Below are 6000 nucleotides of genomic sequence, written 5' to 3'. Positions count from 1 at the left end.
TTCGGATGGTGAAGCGAATCCAGTTCATGCCTATGAAGAAGTGTTTAGAACTCCCTTTCTCACACCGCCGATCCTTCGTTCTTTAGATCGGGACCCAGGGTGAGTGCTGGTCTTAATTACACTTTAACGAGTGGACTTGTGGTGCTTGAATTGACGTTCCTATTGGAGTGAAATTGCTGTGGGTGTGTGGAAGATTGCTTTTAACTGCCGTGCACTCGCCCAAGAGTCAGGCTGGTATATTGTACATCATCAGAGCCTGGAGAGATCGAGTATGCCCACTGGAGAACGGGTTTGAAAAGACAGTTGGTGTGAAGTCTCTGTTTTTCCCACGACACATGTGAGAACATTATATTGCTGTGTGAAGTTATGATTCTGTCTGTTCCAGAGAAAGCCCAGTTCAGTCTGTGACTGTGAGTTCGCTACAGCCTTGAAGTCCACCTGTATGGTGTGGAGTTTCTGTCTTCCCCACGACACCTGTGAGAAACACTAAACTGCTGTGTGAAGTTATGATTCTGTCTGCCCTAGAGAAAGCCCAGCTTAGTCTGTGACCGTGAGTTTGCTACAGCCCTGAAGCCATCGGTACGGTGTGAAGTCCCCGTCTTTCCTGTGACACACGTGAGCCGTTCTACCTGTGACCGTGAGTCCGCTACAGCCCTGAAGTCCATCTGTAGGGTGCGAAGTACTCACCCGTCCAAGACACCCGTGAGAGTTGTACATCGCTCCTGAGCTTGCCCCCTCCTGCCCTAGGGGAAGTCTCGTACGGTGTTTACGGAGGACCTGCTGCAGTCCTACCTGTTCACTTCTTACCGTTGTAATTGCCCTTGGTGTAGAAGGAGTTCGGTCAGCCTACTTACCGTAAGATACCTACCTGTACATTATCGACTGCTGTGAGCTGTCCCCCACGTGAAAGAGGAGAGGAAGCTTTGACCATCCGCTCATTGGAGAACTCACCTGTTCACCACCCCCCCATTGGGAACCTGATACCAGCTTGGAAGAAGGAGCTCGGTCAACCTACTTAACGTAAGATACCTACCTGCACGTTACTGATTGCTGTGAACTGTTCCCCACGTGAAAGAGGAGAGGAAGCTTTGACCATCCGCTCATCGGAGAACTCACCCGTCCATTACCTCCCACCGTGCACCTGATACCAGCCTGGGAGAAGGAACGTTGACAACCTACTTACCGTAAGATACTTACCTGCCCATTATCGACTGCTGGGAACTGTTCCCCTCACGTGCAAGAGGAAAGGAAACTTGGATCATCTACCCACCTGTGAGGAACTCACCTGTCCAATACTTACCTGTCCAGCACTCCTCACTGGGAATCGCCGCCCGTGGGGAAGGGTGTGTCTGCTTGCCCCGCCTGGGATCCTCCCTGGACGAGGGAGAGAAGAAGACTTTTAGATTAGGATTATAAATTATTTTACTCTCAATAAAATTGTTACTTTTATCCTCTGTCTCTGGTCTCGTCTCTGGCACGCTCCTCAAAGTGTTCTTGGTCTAGGGGTGGGTGTAGTCTGGTTCGGCCCATCCCGACCTGTGACATGTATACTCACAATAAAAACAAAGTGTTGTGCTTTTCGCCAAATAAAGAAAAATAAACCTGATGCGAGTTCTGCCTTCTCTCTGTCTATTCTGTGAAGTCTATTCTGAAACGCGTCCGAAAATGAACTGTAACTCAGCGAATACTTCTCACACAGACACGTGAGATATGTCTTTATGAAGCTTGGATTCTCTTCTTTTAAATGAAGTAATTTATATAAAAAACAAATATTCTCAGCTTATGTAAACCGTTAGAAAGCAACGAGATGTACCGTTTTTTTCGTTCTCCCTTCATTATCTCTAATGAGCTGAGGCCGCCCCGCCCCCGGCACTATTCACATGGTAAATAGTTTAGGTGATCTATGCATCGCACACGCCCCCCGATCAATGCCATACAAACACGAAGTTTCATCAGATCAGATTCACTGATAGTTCATCGCGTATGGCACGCTTCTCCGGTAAAGACGCCCTTCAGATGATTCTGGACAGCGAGGAAGAGTTCACCTTTTCCTCAGAGGAAGATTGTAACTCGGATGACGAACGGCTGCATTTTGAAGAGCGAATTGATCCCGCTGAGGATACAAGTTCAGAGTAAGTTGTTTACTGTTATATAACTCCTTTTCTGATAATATAGGACTCATGTGAATTTTCAGACTATATTTTGCCTAGTTTTGGCTAGCTTTTGACATCTTACAGGAACGATTGCCTTACGATATCCCTAACATTCGTGTATATGCTCAAGTGTAAACTTTTTTAAATGTGATATTGCTCTTTAAACATATTTGCATATTAAATATATTTCACTCAGTTTTGATTAGCTTATGACACTGATTCATGCTAAAATACTGCCTTATGCGTAATGTAGCTTGTTTGCGAATATCTGCTTAGGCTATATAATGTGATTTAGAGCAAATATATTTCAGCCTCTGGTAAAATATGTGATACTGTCTAAATACATTATATTTTTATATAAATGTTCAGTTTTGGTCAGCCTATGACACTGTTTATCATGCTTCATACTGCCTTATGCACAGATGTTTGTGAATACAGGTGTAAATGTAGTGATGTGTCGTTCGCGAATGATCCGTTCATTGCGTGCGTCACTAAATGTGTGCGGTCTTTATGGCCCATCAACAGATACTCGTGGTGACGCGGTCTATGGCCCATAAATAGATATTTCTCCATCCTATGGCCCATCATCAATCAACATTGTGCGTCCATAACCATCAATTGCTCATCAGATTACTTTGAATAAGGTATGCTAACAGTTATATTTTGTTGTTTTTTAGGAATGTGTCTGCATCAAGCTCTCCTTCTCCAGCACCGCAGAGGGGCACGCAGGTGTCGCTCAGTTCTCAGTGCGATCGAGAATCATACTGAGTAAGTGCGTAGACGTAATATTTTACAGATGAAATGAAGCCTAATTGTGTTTACATCGTCATAATATAAAAGTAGCCTACCTATTCTTGTGTGAAATGACAAAAACCGTTGTCTTTTTTTATCCATGGCCATTAGTGATTGATAATGATAATACAATTTCTTTAATTGTGTCATCAGCATGCTCACATGTTTCTTTGTTTGTTTTTTGACAGATGTGACAATGAACTTGTCCAAGCACCTGTCCCGAAGAGAGCCAAGGCTAACCAGCAGGCAAGCAACAGGCAGTCCACTCTGGCATGGAAAACAGAGACTGATGTTGACATGGTTCCACAGACTGTGCGATTCCATCCTGCACGGCAAACTGGACCACAACTGAGCTCTGGTGACTCACATTCGAGTCTATTCAAACATTTTTTATCAGAAAGTGCTGTGTCAACTCTGTGGCACAACACCAGTGCTCAGGCTGCCAAGGCCACTGCAAAGGGCTGCAAATATAAATGGACAGATATTAGCATCAGTGAGATGTACCGCTACATTGGGTTGCTGTTCTATATGGCCATGGTGAAGGTCAGCTCCAGGTAAAAGACAATTAACACCATGGAAATGCCAGGCATGCAATGTTCACTTATGTCTTCAGTTGAACAGGAACTGTTTTCAAGAGTGGCATAAAGATGTGTGACTGTGTTCAGATGTGTGTGCTCTGCTGAGCACCTTCCACTAACCATCAGCCTTCAGAAATCATTCTGATATGATGATTATTTTTTTAAATCAATGTTGGAAACCGTTGTGCTGTTTAAGATATTTTTTTTATAACCTGTGATAGTTTTTTTTCAGGATTCTTTGAATAAAACATTTTTTTTTAATATATAAAAAACAAAAGTTTGGTCTCTTTTTTTTGAACAAAGAATGAGGAACTAAGAATGATTCACTTTCTTTCTTTCTTCTCCATTGTTGGGAAAGATTTCTATTTTGAATAAATGCTGTTCTTTTTTTTATTATTCCTCAGTGAATCATTCATCAGTTCCTCATTCTTTGTTCAGGCTGCCTCACAGCACCTTGATGGGCCATTAGCCATTGGGGGAGTGTCTTTAGTCACACCCCTGGTGTGAATCACATTCATATTCATGGCCCACGCATACAGCAGTGCTGACACAAAAACTGACATGCAAAATTAAAATCGTTATATTGCTGTTTGTGAAAGAGTGATCAGAATGATTTTCACATCATTTTGTAGAAAAAAATCTAGCCTACAAGAATAGTAATTCAAAAGTCTTGTGGACAACTATTCAGTATGTGTTAAATGGCATTGTTGCCTTTGACCCTTAGCGCTGCATGCATGCAGACGGCCTGACGCTAAGTGAACTTGAGTTTTCTCCAGCTGTTCACCTGTCAATGGAAAACGGTTGCATTTGCCGTGCATATCAGCACCAGTGCTGAACGGGCTCAATGGCTGTATGTAAAATGGCTTTGTATGAATTTGAGCCCCGCTGGTAGTGAGCCCCTATGCCCAGTTGTCCTGCTCTGGCTGGGCCTGGTTGCATAAAAGATAGATGGATGGATGGATGGATGAATGGATCGCTAATACATTAAAACAAGGAAGAGGAGATTTAGGAGGAGGACGACAATCTCCCTCCGCCTCTGAGGATGGGTACTCGGTGTCCTGCAAAATAAAGCTGTAAAAACTGCACGTCTCTGTCTAAAAGCAGATGCACTCTTTAATGACAACTTACTGTCCGGCTGATGATCACATTGGGCTGATGGGGCTGATGATCATGCCTGGAGGAAGAAAAACAAATAAATAATGAAATGTAAATCAATACTATTTTGGGTTATGAAGTGTTACAGCACTGCTTCCACCAGATGACCTCCAAAATAATTCTGAAAATGAAATAATACACACGTAAAAGTTGAAAAAAGGTTGTAATTTCTGTATACAGTTTTTTAGAATGGGAATATTTAATTCAATAATAAATACTGGTTAAATGCCGTTTTATTTATCTTTTTTTTTGTGTTATGTTTTTTTTTTCTGTAATGTGCTTTGTTGAAGTCTTACTCCTGTTATAACATCGGCTAATATGCATATTGATTTTAAGTTATTTCACAATGGTTACTATTTATAGTGTAATACATTTTTTGGTGAAATGTATAGACGTTTCAACGGTATTTAATATTAATTACTATGGGTTTTTTTCATGTACAACAGAGTCCCACTTCGAGTAGATTATGTCTGATAACAAGTAAAATACATAACAAGTAAATAACATTAGCTAGCAAGTTAAAACTACACATAGACACTGTAATGTTGACTTACGAGTAGAAGGAAGGAAGGAAGCGTCACTGCGACAAAGTTACAACCAAGTTCTGGCCAGTCGAGTAACGATGGAAGCTATGTTAGACCAAAAGTCCTACTAGTCACACTAAAACATAGTATTTTTTTAATGTCATAATATAAGCCACCCAAAATGTAAAATAAATAAATAAAAATAAATAAAAACATCCAGTAAAAGTAATTGTAACTGGTTTTAATTATAAATAAAAATATAAATAAATGATATTTTGGTGCTAAGTTCACCACTAAAACAGGAAATGTTCCCCGTTAAATTTTTTGCAATCCTGTCACCTTGTGTTACCTTGTAGTGTGATCACAGTTTGTGTGTTGACATGTACGTGATTAATCCTCTCGGAAGTGTTTAGCCATCAGGCTATATCTGTTGCTAAAGTGGAAGTTGTCTCAAGTTGTCCAGCAGTGGGCAGCAGATTCCTTTTTAAATGAGAAGTCCCGCTCCCTATTCTGTTCTCAGTTATGGTCTAACATTTATTATAGATGCAGAATATTAAAAATGAAGGGGCACCGTGTCTGTCTGACAATCTTTATGAATAGACAACATGATATGATATGTTCAATCGACCCCACTGTCCTTCCGTCTAAAATGAAATGCACATGTGCTTATGTAGGCTACTATTTTAATATTTTTTTCTCTTTTTTATTTTTTACTTTTTATATTCTTATGTTTCCTTTTCATGTAAAGCACTTTAAATTGCCATTGAGTATGAGAGGTGCTATATAAATAACGTGCCT

This window comes from Rutilus rutilus (genome assembly GCF_951802725.1).
Source record: "Rutilus rutilus genome assembly, chromosome: 1".
Taxonomy (NCBI): Eukaryota; Metazoa; Chordata; class Actinopteri; order Cypriniformes; family Leuciscidae; genus Rutilus; species Rutilus rutilus.
Note: the sequence above shows the minus strand (reverse complement) of the source record.